Consider the following 17,791-nt stretch of genomic DNA (forward strand, 5'->3'; position numbering starts at 1 on the left):
AAAAAAAAAAAGTATCTTTCTTTTTAAAAGATACAAAAAAGAATAAACCCATGGTCATGCAACATCAGTATAAATACCACTCTGCACAGTGCCCTGGTTTTGGTTGCAATAGAGTTCATTTTCTTCCTCGGGAGATGGTACAGAGCTGGTTTTTGGATTTAGGATGAGAAAAATGTTGGTAACACACTGATGTTTTTGTTGTTGTTAAGCAGTGCTTAGTCTAAGTCAAAAGACTTTTCAGTGTCTCATGTTCTGCCAGTGTGGAAGTGCACAAGAAGCTGGAAGACAGCACAGTCAGAACAGCTGATCCAAAGTAGCCAAAGGGATATTCCATACTACAGAACATCATGGCCAGTGTATAAACTGGGGGGAGTTGACCAGAAGGCGGCAATCACTGCTCAAGGACAGACACAAACTGGGGGGACAGTCAGCAGGTGATGAGCAATTTTTTTTTAAATTGTATTTCTTGGTTTTTATTCCTCCTCTCTGTTTTCTCTCTTCTCATTCCTATTATTATTATATTTTACTTTCTTTCACTTTTTATTTCAATATCTTATGGGTTTTATTATTTTCCAATTCTACTCCTCATCCCATCATGGCAGAGAGGGGAAGTGAGCGAGGGGCTACCAAGTACTTGGTTGCCAGCTGGGTTCAACCACAACACACATCAATAGCTCCTTTTCTAGAACTTAAAGCTATGTATTTAAGCAAATCTGCAAACTAAAAAATGTAGTGAGATGAAATACTCATCATACTTTGCATTGTCTAACTACACCCAAAATTTAAGCTAATTTCAAACATTTTTGTAGCATCAATTTAGCATGCCAGAATTCCAGTCTATCTCTTAAAACATGAACAAAGTAATAAAAACGGCATAAAAAATTACTTCAAGATAACTTCTGTGTTAAAAATATTTAAGTATAGGGAACAAAGCTATTTTCATACCACATCCAGAAAATGGATGAGGTGTGAAAGAAATCTCTTGTTTAATGTGACCTTTGGCTGTACTTTCACTTGTCATCATTATGAAGTAGCTACTCTCAGTGCCAACACATAAGCCGCGTTATATTACCCCATAACAGTAGTAGCACGTCTTTCAGGGGGTGTTTCATACTTCAAGAAACTGGTGGCAGAATGCACTGACAGCACTTACCTTTGTAGCTGCTTGCAATAGGTCTTATTCAACAATAAGACCTCATTTACAAAAGGAAATAAGAGGGTACTAAGTTTCAGAGAGCATATCGCATAAACTAGGATATGTTGAGGAACTCCCTTGGAGTTCTCAGCTTCAGTGAAAACATTCAAATAAGGAGAAATGTAAATTTCAGATTGGAACTCTGCCCCAAATAATAATATTCATAGCTTTGTTACTGTGCACAGACCAAAAATACTGCATCATTAAGATCCGCAACATACTTGACTTTTCTTAACGCATGTAATTAAGAAAATATTTCTGGAAAGCAAATGAATTTGAAATTCAAGTAAGATTAATAGAACAAATACGGCAAATTTACGTTTTATACAATGGTAGCAAGCTGCAGAATAAGAATCAGTAGCTATCATTATCTAAAGCTGTTCATCTAACACCACAGAGAGAAAAACTATTGATACATACTGTACACACATTTTTATCCATGTATATAAATCAAAGGAAACAGCTTCCTTTAAGGCAAGCATATGAAGATACTAAAGCAAGATACAAATTAAATATTCATACATTCAATATTTCAAAATAAGGAATTTGGATATACACATGCATAATTTAAGTTCTATAGTGAAACCTGTCTACAGAGGCCATTTCTACTGTATTTCAACAGCACTGAAACTTGAAATGTACAATGCAGCCTTTCCATGCTGTGTTAAAACTTTAAAGTATATAGTAATTCATTTCAAGCACTAAACATAGAATAAAGGCCACATTATGCACACGGCACTTCTGCAGAGGAACTGCTGCTTTGCCCTATTCTTTACAGCTCTGAAACAGGGCTGTCAGTCCTGTAAGGTGCTTTTGGACTGCCTGAGGTACTCACTGGGAACTGAGGCCAAATAAATAGGCAACTTCAGGAACAAGGTGGCTCACTGGCCCTGAAGAGCCCATCAGTCAGAATTGACTCCAAGTCAAATTCTGATCCCAGGCACCAGTTTTAAACTCTGTTGAGGTGGTGCCCACACCTAAAGTCTGAAACTGGCCCCTTATACTGTCGTTATACAGTCACTTAAGCCTCTATGGAGAAAAAATGATATTTCAGACCTTTCTGATTGGCAAAGGAAAGGAACACAAAAACACATTTCACACTATGTTGTGCACTAGAAATGATTCTTTGTGATCACAGAACCTGAAAGTAGTTTCTGTACAATAACACAGGCACGTTAAATTTGAAGAGGTTATAAATTCCTACACATTCAAAAAATACTGGGAGAAAAAAAACTCCCTTACTATCCACCTTCCTTCCCTCAACACGTATCTCCTTCTGCATGTGTCATCTAAAGATGCCACTATTCCTCCCCATGTATTTAAAACCTTGTCACTGAAAAAGAATTCTCCATATGGGTTACTAATGTGAATATTTTATTTTCTTATTAAAAGTTAAATGCATTACTTCGAACATCAAAAAGCCTCATTTTAAAAACATTCATTTTACTGGGACAAAAATATATATTAACTTGAAGAATAATTAAAGAATACTTATTAAGGGGAAATAAAACTACTCCATTTCTACACAGTTTAAAGTAGACGTTTATCTTTGCCCCTTAAAGGTCACTCATTTGATCTTGACACACCTATGAAATCACAGAAGCAAAAGCTAAGTAAGTAGAAAAGTGGTATTAAGGAATATAAAACTAAACAAAATTAGTATCTACATGGTAAATTACTTCATTGAAAACCATCTATGGATTCTGCAAAGAATATACTTTTGCCTTAGAGCTAGTACTTTAATTTTCAAGAACTAAGAAAAAAAAATCAAAACTAGTCAGTAACAATGCAGCGTCGAAAAGCAATAAACTCAAAATTAAGTTATAAATAATTTAAAGCATGTCATGAAGATGTATTAATAATTCATCAGATAAATAATTTACTAAATAATCAAATAAATAAATAATGAAATACATAAATAAATCAGCAAATAAATAATTCTGCAAAATAACCTAAACAATAAGTCACTAAAACAAATGACAAACCTACAAAACTACAATGATTTTCTAAATTCTGATAGTTTTAAATAAACAAATGTATATAAACTAGATCAATCTTTGGTGGATAGAGAAATATTTTTCACTGCTATTGGTGAATTCCTGATTACACTGCACAAGGATACAATTTTAGATTTTACAAGAGTGCAGTTTTTCCCTTGTAAATTATTAACATGATTGCTACAATACATCCTGCTCTGTATTTTACATGTAATCCCTTTATGTTGTTCATTTTTCCCCCAAAAAAATGAAAATCTCTTTACAACATTCTTAATTCACATATTTCTTTTTTTTTTTCCTGGGTGCAGTACTTACAACACTGCAATAGCCTTCTTGGTGGTTCTCTTATTGTCTTCTGTAAACCTTCAGAAGTTTTGCTGCAGGGGAAAAACAAGTAGAATAACCTTAATTATTACAGATGGTATCTCATTCATTAGCAGATGACAACATTTTATTTGAAAGCACAAGAAAAGCTGTTTTATAATTCTACAAAGCAACTTAATGTGAAACAACCATTACAGTTTGCAGACTACCGAAAGTTTTTAGAAGTCTTTGGTGGAACGAGTTCAAGCAGACTGAGGCCTGTTTCTTGTATTTAAGCTGACACACAATCTGTGCAAACTGGCACTAATTCAGATGTAAAGACAAACCACGAGAAGGACAAAATACTTGGCTGACATCTAATGTTATCCTTGATTTTGGAAGTTCATAGTCCTTGAAAGAATACAGTGAGATCATTTAATATCCACTATCTAAGTATATTCACAATTTAATTAGAATGCTGCACTCCAAAGCCAACATTGGTACCACAAAGGTCAAAATCCACTCTTCTCCTCAATCAATTTTCAGTCTCCATTTATTTTAATGAATAATATTGACAGTCACCACAGCTTTCTTCAAAGTGGTACTCTGTAAATACAGCATTTGAAGAAATATGCCACAACTGTAATCTTGTTACCAACTTTTATCCGTTTTGTCAAAAAGGTTTATTTGCTTTCTTCCATAACACGCATTACATACAGGAAAAAGCAGGACAGCTTTACAAACCATGCTACTGACATGGATTCTTTATCTCTGTATGGACTACAAAAATGAAGGAATACATCAAACCTGAAATTATATATTGTATACATGCATGGTTTTTTGCTCCTTGTTTCAAAGGAAGTCAGTGTGCAGTGCTGCTTCTGGAAGCAGTATCTCAAATCACTGATGGTGCTGCTGCATTTCAGCATTTAAAAGCATAAAGGATAATTTACTCTTAAAACTACCTGGGCACGTTATATTTAACAAGTCTCAAATTCTCTTTAGGGATTATAATAAGAAAACACTTTGCTTAATCATAAATTTTATATTTATCTTGGCTAAACACCCTCCTCTGGATAGACTGCCATGTTTTGTCAAGAAAAATCAACACAGTGGAAATGAAGTACTTGTTCTGTTGTGTGGTCATTCAAAAGAGTATGTAGAAGTAATGTAAATGTGCACCAGCGCTGCTGATAATTTCACGCTCTCATACACTCATTTCAATTTGCTTTAAAAAGGACTATTCCTCCCGGCTAAATATAGTCATCATGAAAAAGCATACCTCCCCTTTGAGCTAATAACACTGCAAGCCTCAAGACACAGCAGTACAAAAACTTCTATATTTTAAGAAACCTGAAGCACTTTCTTCTCACACTATATGTTTCTGAAGTAGGACAAATGAGACTGCTTTTTGTATTAACATATTCTCATTTAGTGCACAGATTTCTCCTTGAAAATGATAATTCAGTCCCACACATATCTGAATCCCATCCAGCCCCCCAAAAAATAATATATATCCCAAATGCTTCTTTTAAAAAAGCAATGGGACATTGTAAAAGCAGCCTATACTTTCACACATTAAAAGATTTTGAGGATTACTGGGACGTACAACAGCTCTGGAAGTTCTGGAATCAGACCTTCTATAGGAAGAACCATTTAGTCATAGAGCATTCATCTGCAGCTTTGGAGCCTCTGGTTTTTAACCAATGAGTTACAGTAGAGCTAAAACTGTATTTACAGTTACTGACGTCTTAAACCCAGATTTTTTCCTTTTAAAATTTACTCAATTTTTAATTATTTTCATGTTTCATTTGGGCTTCTAATCTGTGGTTACAGAACTCACCTCCTCAAACAACTACTTCTGTCTAAGCTGTACACTACTTCATAAAAATTTTAAATGCATCTGATTTTTCTAATCATAAAAAGTAAATAAGTAGTTTTTTTACATATTGAGAAGTCTAACTAAAAACTGTAAAAGTAACTCAGTCCTACAACTTTATAGGATAATTTTGAGTATGTTCTTGGTAAAAACTTTGAGTATTTCTGAATAACTTTTTAACCAGCTTCTTCCAATTGTCTCTAAGGTAAAAATCAATTCTAAAATACTGAAACATAGCAAAATGTTAAATCCCAAACTACTGAATTAACTCCTATCAATACCAGACGTAGCTCATTTGACTGTTATGACCCACATTTCCTAGTCGATTTTGAGATAAAAACAAGCAGATTACCAGCAAAGGTTTATCTCAAATTCCCACATGAACAGCATGCCACATTAAACATATGCAAATCATCTTCTTTCTCCTCTACTTTTTTGAGCTGACAACTCATATGACCTGAAGCCATGGTTAACGATTACAATTATTTGACTTTCATATTTATACAATCAGTCATCAGATATGCATGTTAATTGATTTTAACAGATAGTTTTGTATTCTAATGATCAACGGTAAGTGTATATTTTACCAACTCCTTGATTTATAAGAAAATAAAATTTATATGAGTTTTCACAATTAATCCTTCATTGTATTGATTTGCAGTATTCAATGGGAACTTCTCAATAATATGTTAACCACAAGTACTCCAAACTAAGAAATCTTAATTTTGGTAACTCTTCTATTGTGTTTAAAATTTATTCAAACAATGCACTGTCAATTTATTAGAACTGATGAAAGATAATTTACACTTAATTGTACTGGGCAAATAAGTAGTTTGCTTATTTAATATTCACATTCGGCCACTTAAAAGTTCATTTCTCTTTTTCAAAGAATCTTAGTCACGCATTCCTAGCTTTCAATAAGCCCCCAGATGTCATATATATGACAGAGTACAACATTACATTTAAGATCCTTATTTTTCAAGTTACACGCTTAAGGCCAAAGGGTTCCTCTGTTGTCATCAGAAAATATATTAACTGAACTGTTTTGGTTTGGTTTTTTACATGGCTGAAAATTTAAATTTTGCAATTAAAATTTTATTTTGGATGCCCTATTTCTGGAAACATAAAAAAATAAATTAAAAATTACACACATTTTCAAGTGAAAAATTAACTATCTTCTAAGATTATACAAAGTGCAATCATTACCTTCCACAATTAATAGTTGTTGTTCTTTATGTCTATTCATATAAAAGAGTGGATATTGCATCTTACTCCCAAAGATCAGATCATATCATGTCTTGTTCTGCAGAAGGGCTCTCCCAATTTAGGCCTTAATTGCTGTTGTACTAACTGATCATGTACCAATTTTGATAAAGCAAGAGCTGCTGGATCCCTTTCTCAGCATATTTTAATACCAATGTAGATATTTTAATTTCTGCAAAATGCAAAGTATTTCAATTTTCTATAAATAACTGAATGAGGTGCAGAGGCTATCCAGCTTTTATTCAGATGAGCTTTGTACACTTCAAGTTCTGCTACTATTCTCTTTTTGTCTGGTAGCTCCAATTAATTTCAAGAGAGATTTATTCACTATGAGATTGCGAGACATTCTCCACAACAAAAAGAGAGACACTAGCACACTCATGTAGATACACAATGCTTATTCAAGTTCTTGCAATGGGCCAGGAAGAGAAGAAACTCGAAGTCACATTGCACAACCATGAATAAGTACCTTAACCCCTAAAACACTCTTTAATGGATTTCTCTGATTTTTAAGAAGTCTTGATTTCACACTGAACATAATGAGAAAATTAGTGAATATATGATGGGTTTCTGTTGCTCACTTAATAGCTGTTTTCCTTAAACTAAGGTTTGCCAACATGACAAATATACCAATAAGGCAAATAAATTCTCTTCAATCTTTCCCTTACTGGGAAACAACTTCTTGGCCTTCAACAGATATTGGTTTTAATCCTGAACATAATGAAAAAGCCTGCAGGTCTGCAGAAGAAGGAAATACATTCTACTATAATCACTAACCCCGTTTGAACACCACAGATATAAATGCAGAAAGACCCTGGTTTCTCTTCTACAATTCAGTGCTGTGAGTTAACCACCTTAAGGTGGTTAACTGTAAGGTTTACACTTTTGTAGCTGAGGCAGACCTTAAGATAAATGGGAAAGTGAAGCAAAGATCCTATACTTATATGTGAAACTCCAATATAAACAGCCAGAAGAAAATAGTGGGAAATACAAGAAAAATACACTCATAAAATCTACATATATATTTTAATGTAAACGTCTAATAAACTTAGAAAATAGATATAATTCCTAGTTTCTAAAAATGTTTTCTATCCGCACTGCTCTTTGAACCTGACTGTTAAGAATTACAAACCTGGTCATGTCAGCTATGAAGAAAAACAAGTAAAATTTAACAACTGCATTACGTATGGGCTGACTAAGCCAAAGAAGCCCTAATCTGACTAATAAATATGGCACATTCATTTACATTACAGTAAATGGGGTTACACCAAGCTACCAATCAGTCACTAGTGGGGTTCTGTACGGCTCCATTTTAGGCCAGCACTCTTCAGTGTTTTCATAAATTATTTGGATGCAGGACTCAAAGGTATACTAAGTTTGCTGACAACATGAAATTAGGAGGAGCTGTTGACTCCTTCCACGACAGAGAGGCCTTGCAGACCCTTCTTAGCAAATGACCAGGTTCAGCAATCACCAGCTGTATGACAATTTACAAGGGCAAATGCCCAAAAGGGAATCTGCAGCTGGGACAGGGCAACCCTGGAGGTATGGACAGACTGGGGAGTGAGAGGCTGGACAGCAGCCCCATGGAAAAGGACTGGGGGTCCTGGTCAGTGGTGAACTGAATACGAATCAGCAGTGCCCTGGCAGCCAGGAGGGTGAATCGTGTTCTGGGGTGCACCCAGGCACAGCATTGCCAGCTGGGCAATGGAGGGGATTGTCCTGCTCTGCTCTGCACTGGGGTGGCCTCATCTTGAATACTGTGTGCAGTTTTGGGCACCTCAATAGAAGAAAGATATAAAGCTGTTAGAGAGTGCACAGGGCCACAAGGAAGATGCAAGGTCTCAAGTGGAAGACATACAAAGAGCAGCTGAGATCACTTGGTTTGCTCAGTCTGGAGGAGACTGAGGGAGGACCTGCAGTTAGAACTTTCTTGTGAGAGGAAGCAGAGAAGCGGGCACTGATCTCTTCTCTGTGGTGAGCAGTGACAGGACCCAAGGGAATGGCCTGGAGTTGTGTCAGGGGAGGTTTAGGTTGGGTATTTGAAAAAGGTTCTTCACCCAGGGCGTGGCTGGGCATTGGAACAGGCTCCTCAGGGAAGTGGTCACAGCATTAAGAGCTCAAGAAGCACTTGGATAACCCTCTTAGGTACATGATGACTCTTGGGGCTGTACTGTGCAGAGCTGGGAACTGGACCTGGTGATCCCTGTGGGTCCCTTCCAACTCAGTATATTCTTTGATTCTGTGGTTCACTTAAGTTACAATTTATATAAACATTTTCACAAGACAACTGAACCTAGATTAAAGTACAAACAAAAGAAAATACTGTTTACTACTCATTATTTTTAAACAGTATGTTAATTGCTCATCTTGAAGATTGATGATTAGAAGTAGCATATGATTAACAATATTCATTGTATTTACTAAAAACTGAGAGGAAACAAAAAATAGAAAGCAATTGGTGATACTTCCTGATGACAGCTTTTATATGAAGAATTTTAACGACAATAAATTCCACAGTTAAAGTTTAAATTAAGGCTGTAGAAAGAAGACCAATAAAACACATTCTGGGAAATGAGAAAATAGTGTACCTAAAAAATGTCCAGTTCTAAGACAAACATGAGTTCAGGGATTGCAAGCCACCATCCAGACACTCTGGATCACTGAGACTATTAAGGAGATTTTGACAGGGACAGCTGAGAGAAAAAAATCCAGAAGTTCAATATGAATGGCTTAGCATAAAACAGTTTATACATAATCTTAGTCACGAACAGGAAGCTGAATCCATGAAATATAGAAACCGCTTACTGTACTGCCCCTATTGCATAATAGTGTGTCCTCTGCCGCTATTTCACGCAGAAGAAATAATCATGAAAATGGGTACATTGAATACAACTAGTAGCTAAGTTTAGTTACCTGTAACCACAGATGATCATATTTTATCAGGGATAAGGGTTTTCTATTGTCCTTGATGTAGAAAGTATAGTCTTTAGGATGTTTTGTTAACTTCATACCAAAAACATTTAACTACTTTGAAACTCACTGTACAGCCTCAATAAAGAAAAAATATATTCTCAATCAGCTGCATTAGTTCTGTACAGCCATATGAACGCCACCAAAGGTGCAAGGCATGGAACGAAATATACCAAAAAACGGGAACAGAGAGAGGACAAAAGAAAATACTGATCATTTCCATGACAAATTCATTTAAGTCCACACACAGGCTATCTAGATGTGATAAAAATCATGTTCATAAAAACTCTTAGGTGTCAATTTGTGAAACGGAAAACGTTCTACTACCTCCAAGATGTTTCATTTCGACCAATACTTGCCCTCCCTAAATGTCACTCTATTTTATCATGGTGACTGAATTACAATGGACTTGATAACATTAAGAAATAGATTAATGAGAATGACATTAGTTTGCTTGCATAAAACCAGCCCATTACTTGGATGCTGCCTGTCTATAACAAAGTGGCACATGAATACTGCGTAAGTGGCCAAATGCCTCTTCTGACATGAAGACTCCTTTTGAGACTCCCAGTGTCACCAGGAGAATTATGCCTTGTGGCACCCAAATGGACAAAACATAGAAACTCCACTGCTCAAGTGAAATGAAAGGCTGCACAGTTACTCTTTGAACAAGTAACTATTTTACACAGAATCATCAAGTTACCAAATGCAAACCACAGCAGAAAACTGCTGCAAATTTCAATCCCGGTAGTGGATACATGAATTTAGGGAAAAAGATGGAAGTATCATCACTGTAGGGCAAAATTGCTGGGTTTTATTTTAAACATGCTTAAATTCAACGTTTTAACTTAAACATTTAAGAGTGATTTTAGTCTGTAAGTTTTACATCTCTTGCCACCTGAAACTGGCGATCCAAATGTCTGTAATAGCGCATTTGAAATGCTGAGTTATATTAATCTCATCCTAACTATAGCAGTTCAATTTCAACAAATTTCTCAGGGTTTTTGCATATTGCTGAATAAATGACTCTGGAATTAGCTTACTTTTCTTGGAGGCAATATATGAGATTATTTCTTAGTCTCCTCCTCTTTGATTTAGTACACATCTTCAGATAATTTATTAATGTTCTGGATATCTCATTCATCATCTATTATTACTAGTGTCATAAATTAGAGGAATGGAACAAAGCACTGGACTATATGCTTTTTCTACATTCATCAATAAAACAGCTACCTCTGTTAGCAAACACTCTGTAAAGTAGTTGGTTTATCCACTAAGATGAGATCAGGAGCAGTTTTTAAACTCAAATCCCAAAACAGATGAGATTTATAGTATAGGAGGCTATTAATAAAATAAAAATCAGGGCTTCACTTTAAAATATAAAAGGGTAGAAATAGCTAGTCTGCAAAACACAAAAGCAAATGTCAGACACTGCTATGTCTTCTAAAATACTCAGACAAATTAGAAGGCTGATGAATGCCAGTTTTATCTGAAAAAATTGACTAATTTTTAAAAATGCTATAATTTTTTCAGCTTATTATAGAACAGTAAAGACAAGGAAAGATTCAACCAACAGAAATTTAAATGTCAACATTTAAATCAGAGGTAATATTGCTCAAGAAGACAAGGTGCCGGAACTGGTGTGAAGTGGAAAAATTAATTAACTACCTTGCCTTTTTGTTTTTTCTTTCTTTTTGGGTTTTTTGGGGGTTTTTTGGACAATCTGAACACAAAGGACATTGGAAAACAAAAGTGTGAAAATTTCATAATATTTTCAAGGGGGAATCCTACAGGTAATAAATAACATAGCAGTGTACTATTCTACATAAAGTACTTGAAAAGAGACAGAATTAACATTATTATGAAAACATTAACTACTGACTTTAAAAGGTCATTATGTCTTCATTAAATGATATATTTGAACTAAATCTGAATATCCAAAAATCAGTTTTTGTTGTTTTATGTAGACCGTTGATATATTTTGTACACATTCACTGTTTACATTCCTTTAACTAAATCTCTCATTAAGACAAATTAGTATTTTGCATGATGTAACAATACTGCACTCACCTCTTTTCTAACTTTGTTGGAAATATTTAAGCCAGGGTTAGGACTTTACCAATGGAATGAGATACAGAATGCAAGTTCTTATAATATAGAAGGAAATAACTCCAAATGTTAGATTGGAAGTGCATAAAATGCTTCCAATAGCAACTGTGCATCTAATTTCTACAGGGAAGGAAATTCTTTCATCTTTAGGCATGATTAGATATTACAGGAGCCAATATGACCTCAAACCAACAAAATAAAAGTTTCCAACTAAATTAAAAATTTCTTATTGTGCTACCTCTCATTCAGGACCCTCATTATTTGCTTTATAGAACCTTCACTAGCTGTAGCGACTGATGATTAATAAAACATACTTGTACAAATGCCTTTTAAAGCTAATTCTACGCAACAGAGTTACACTCTCCTATAGTTACAGCTAATAGTGGAACAGAAAATTAACTATATGAGCTGCACCTTTTGCTAGTCTCCAGTTTGATCAGTTTGGCAATGATCATACTTCTTATTCAGTCTATTAAGGCAGTTTGCAATCAAAAAGAACCTTATGACAAAAATAAATGTTACCCTCTTTATACTATGGTGCACTTGGTTTAAGGACTGACTGGCATAAAGGGGAGAAGCCAATCCCTTCTCTGATTGAGAGCAGCCATTTGCACTCTCTTATCTCTGCCTCACTTCAGATAAAAATGCACACTGTCAGGGAAATGCTAAAAGTTAATCTTCCCTCTCACAATTACAGTATTTACCCATTAGTAGGTCCCCTGAATTCCATTTTCAGTCTTGGTGAATTTCAAACTTCCACAAAGGGAAACTTAATTAGACAAGAGACTGTAAGCAAGTCATACCCAAAATGTCCAGCAGCAACCTTGAAGTAACAGTCATAAGATAACTCTGATGAAAAAGGACTTCTTGAACCTGATCACCCATGACCAATGCAACTGCTCCAGCAACTGAGGGAGTAGTCAAAAAAAGTGAAGTGTTGGCAATGGCAGCATTCCCTCATGCAAGAGTTTCCCTGACTTAGTGTTTTCAAAATAGCTAAGATTTTTTTCCCTCCCTGCCTTTTTGTTCACTGAGTGGAAAATTTATATTTGTGTGAATTCTTAACCTCAAATCAAGGAACATACATGGTTAATTTACTTCAGACCAACTTCAATATATTATGTTTGGGATGCATGGAAGAAGGTTTTTCTTTTCCTTATCCCAAAGAGATTATTACTTCCTTATCTAAAACTTTACAACAAAATCCCAGCGAAGGGTACCTACATTATTTTCCAGATAAATAAGCAGGTAAGCAGTTCCATACTCTGAATACACAATTTGTTGGTGATAGATTTTAACATTAATTAATGACTGTATAGAAGTATTGAAAAATCATGGGAAAAAATGCTTTAGCTCGTCCCATATAGACTACAAGAGTCAAATTTCCTTAAATAATTAGGCCAACATAACTTTTCTTTAACTCTTGCTACCTAATTCTGATAACTTTCAGATTTCCTAAAAATATCATCAATGAAGAATAAGTTGCATGCTGAATAGACAGCAACTAACCACCAAGAAGTAAACAAAAATAACAATTCTTTGGTTAGAATACAGAACAAAAAAATCAATGGCATCTTGAATTAAATAATTTTCTCTTTTTAGGTTTATTTTTATTGTAGGTTCTCCAAGACACATAGTTCTGTCTTCTTTCTAACATAAGATATCCAGAAGGCTTCAGATACTGACATACCTGCTATATAGGATCACTACTTTTAAATGTTCACTCTTAACTTGATTTTAAGGGACATCACTGTTGCTTTCTCTAATTAGAGACATTACATGAAATTTACTTTACTTCTCAGCAACACTGTATCCTCTAAGTTGTACTAGTACAATTGACTACCAATTCTCAGACATATTTTTAAGCCCTATATGTTAGAACATTCATTCATGTAGTTGACCAGAAGCACATGTGGTCCTGCAATTATCTAAAACATTTATCATTGGGACCAAAGGCCAAGCAGGACGCTTGAAATCCTGTTACCACAAAGCAGTGGTTAAATGCAAGAGGACAGCTGGGAAGATGACATTGTGAAGCAAGCAGACAGGTAGCAGTGGAGGGCCAAAGCCAACAATACCAGGAGCAAAGACAAACCCTTCCACAGGGGGCTGTGAAACTAATTTCTTCAACTCAGTTATTACCACTAGCTAAGAAGTTTACTACAGCTACATGATTTAACAACTGTTAAACCAGCACTGTTAAATTCAGAATCCACTAAAAACATACTACAAATTGTCGCAGAGAAATAGGGCTTGTTTACTCCTCATTACAGTGTCAGTGACTCAAAGAGTTGATTTTAAACAACAAAAGCCTGACAGACGAAAATGCCGCCAGCTCTGTCAGACTCCTGGAAGAGAAAGTCAAGGCTCAAATGATTGCGTTGATCTTTGACTGAAACTGTAAAACAAGTCAGTTTCTTCAAAGCCAAACAGAACACTGAAGCCAACAATAAGGAATGTTTTAGTTTTTTCCACACAATGAATTTTTTGATGTCATGAGCTCTGGAAGTTTTTAATCACGCTAAAAAAGCATTAGCAAGGCAAATGTATACGACCTAGGCCCATAAGCAACCACGGGACTGGTTTTCCTGACTGATCTTATTTCTTCTTCTCTCGCCTAAATTCCAGTATCAATACTTCTTAATAATAGATACTCACCAATTTTTAAGCAGCTTTCAACCCACAGTTTTTTTTCACTATCTAAATCTGAACAATAATTTGTATTTGTTCACTGACTAAATTCCAGAGTATCTGTGTTTTATTAGTCACATGGAAATTGGAGTGCTACCCGCAAGACTTCAAGATAAAACACTTCACTGACACAGATCAGGATCAAAAATTCATCCCATTTAAATACTAACAGCCTTAAGATACATGATTTTATGCTTTTAATTTAAATAAAGGTAATTGAAAATAGTGTGTTTACTGTTCAGAAGTGATTCTTAGTTATCCTTCCTGAACTCCTGATTCTCAGGATGACCACTTATATCTTACATAAGTCTTCTCATTCCCTTTTTAAAAAGTCTACATGTATGTTCCAGTGTAATTTTATAGCGTATTTATGAAGATTTCTGCTGTGACTCATTAAAAATCAGATTCATCAATGTTTACTTTCTAATTTTAGACATAAATTTATTTGAAGTAAAATTTTAACCCATACAAAGGAAACTAATTTTTACGTACTGCATACATCATAAGCCCCACAGAAGAGTAACAGCAGAAATTAAGTTAATGACTGGAATCAGAGCCAGAAACACTGGACAGACAATAGTTTAATTTAACTGATTGCTGCACAATGTCTTCTTCCACCTCTCACCTCCAGTAAATTTATCTTGATTATAACTATATTGGTCAGTTCAAGTTTGTTTAGCTGCAGGTCTTTCCATCACTGACATCAACAGTGAAGTCACTCAGGACTTACAAGTACAAATCAATTTTGTCTTCCTGGAACAAATCTTAAGCATCCAGAAGCTCAGGACCCCAATATTTGACTTCAGGAACTAAGTGCTTAGTAGGCATCTGGAAAGTAATGAATTACTTCACTTAGCTGTACCAGCACTTTATTATCCATTTTACTTAAGAATTCATAATGATAACAAACGTATTGCTTGGCATGGAGCAAAACCATGCAGGCAACCAAGAGATATTTCCTCTGACCCCCTGATCAATTAATTTTGGTAACAGAGACAAATGCCTTCAGAACAGCGGAGCAAGACAACAGAATTCCTCTAAAATGACAGAAACAGAAAACAATATATACTGTGAAGAAGTGAAAAATGTTTTAACAATAATTTGCTGAAGTAATTCTCTGTACCACCAGTAAAGCTGTTTTCAGTAATGTACAGCATGCTACACAATACTTTACAGTAAAATAATTTCATGACATCGTATGCTTGCCAGAAAAAGATGGCATAGGCTACCTATCCAGAATGCTTGCCATTACAAACATTTAATTTCAACAGAATAGAATTGTTTAGGTTGGAAAAGACCTTTAAGATCATCCATGTTCCCAAGTGTAACATCCATGCATCTTTTAAATACCCCAGGGATAGTGACCCAAACATTTCCCTCGGGAGCCTATTTCGGTGCTTCACAAATCTTTTGGTGAAGAAATTTCTCCTAAAACTTAATCTAAACTTTCCCCAGCACAACTTGAGGGTGTCTCCTCTTGTCCCATCACTTGTTACCTGGAGAAGAGACTAACCTCCTGCACACAACCTCCTTTCAAGTAGTTGTAGAGAGTAATAAGGCTCCTCTGAGCCTCCTTTTCTAGAGGCTAAACAACTCCAGCTCCCTCAGCCACTCCTCATGCACTCCAGACCCTTCACCAGCTTCACTGTCCTCTGGACTTACTCCAGTCCTCAATGTGTTTCTTGTACACAGCATTCAAGATGAGCCCTCACCAGGGCTGAGTGCATGGGGACAATCACAGCCCTGGTCCTGCTGGCCACACTACTGCTAATACAGGCCAGGCTGCCAGTGGCCTTTTTGGTCACCAGAGCACACACTGGTTCATGTTCAGCTGCTGTAAACCAGCAGCATCCTCAGGTCTTTTTCTGCTGGGCAGCTTTCCAGCTACTCTGCCCCAGCCTGTAGCACTGCCTGGGGATGATGTGACTCAATGGCAGGACCTGGCACTTGGCCCTGTTGAACCTCAGCCCGCAAACCCAGACTGCCAAGATCCTTCTGCAGAGCCTTCCTATCCTCCAGCAGATCCATACTTCTGCCCAACATGGTGTCAGCTGCAAAGTTACTGGGGCTGTACTCCATCCCCTCATCCATACCCTTGATAAAGGTATTAAACAGGGCTCGTCCCTCTACTCAGCTCTGGGGGCACCACTGTGATCTGTCACCAGCTGAATGTAACTTCATTCATCGCCACTCTCTGGGCCTGGCCAGCCAGCCCATTTTTACCCAGTGAAGCATCTGCCTATCCAAGCCACAAGCAGCCAGTTTCTCCAGGAGAATGCTGTGGGAAACAATGACAAAGGCCTAAAGTCTAGGTAGACAACATCCACAGCCTTTCCCCCATCCAGTAAGCAGGTCACCTTGTCATAAAGAGAGATCAGGTTGGTCAAATAGGACTTGCCTTTTCATAAACACATACTGGCTGGGTCTGATCATGAGGTTGTCCCATACATGCCATTTGATGGCATTCAAGACAAATACCTTAAATTTACAATTTTTAACTTTAAATTTGCACACACAATGCAAACAATGGTTACTATAAAAAGAAAATACCTCACCTAATGAAATCAGTTAAAATCCAAAATCTAAACACAAAGCCAAGTCAACCATAAACAGCAGGAATAATGCCCATGTAATTTTTATATCTTGTATTGACAAGTCTTCTATACTTTTACTAATGTAAAATACATAAATATATTAGAAAATGTAATGTGAATTTAGTATTTTTTATTATACAGGATTGTTTTCAGGGTCAAAAGAGTTCTACTCTGAATACAAATTTCACATGACCTTAAAAAGAAAAAATAAATCTGCTGCATCTCTATCTACTAGTCATATGACAAGACAATGAAGTTTACATCATTCAAGAATTATCAAGATAGCTGTGTGTTTAATTATTAGCCAGTAACCTTTCAAAGCCCTAGTTATTCATTCATCCTCCTTTATTCCACATGCTGAACTAGAGACTCCACTTCACTGATTGTAAACCTGATCAAGTGAGTAAAACTAAGATACAAAGTTCTTAATAAATGCAGGTCTAATTTACTTCTGTGAATTTCAAAACTTTGTTGTGTTTTCACAGGTCAAATCTAAGAATGGACCATTTCATTAGCTGTAATACAGAACCAGCTGCCATAACATTGCCTTTATCCACAAATCAGTCTCTGAGGTTAGCAATGCCTAACAAGCAGAATTTATAATCACAGAACTATACATTATATTGATTTTTAAAGGACCCACATGGATCACTGAGTCCAACTCCTGGCCCTGCACAGGACACATCAAGAATCACGTCATGTGCTGTCCAAACACTTCTTGAATGCTGTCAGGCTTGGTGCTGTGACCACTTCCCTGGGAAGCCTGTTCCAGTGCTCAACCACCCTC

The 17,791-nt window shown here is 36.0% G+C and overlaps 1 protein-coding gene across 5 annotated transcripts in view; it reads right to left on the reverse strand.

Annotated features, from left to right (window-relative positions):
- TBC1D5 (TBC1 domain family member 5) overlaps positions 1-17,791 on the reverse strand; it is a 316,256-nt gene that overhangs the window by 285,120 nt on the left and 13,345 nt on the right. For all 5 annotated transcript variants that reach the window (XM_041466381.1, XM_041466380.1, XM_041466383.1 and 2 more), the window contains exon 2: positions 3,508-3,569. The gene's annotated coding sequence lies outside the window, so the exon portion shown is untranslated. The remainder of the gene's footprint in view (positions 1-3,507; positions 3,570-17,791) is intronic.

Source organism: Pyrgilauda ruficollis, unplaced genomic scaffold (assembly GCF_017590135.1).
Source record: "Pyrgilauda ruficollis isolate IOZ18807 unplaced genomic scaffold, ASM1759013v1 scaffold2, whole genome shotgun sequence".
NCBI classification, from domain to species: Eukaryota; Metazoa; Chordata; class Aves; order Passeriformes; family Passeridae; genus Pyrgilauda; species Pyrgilauda ruficollis.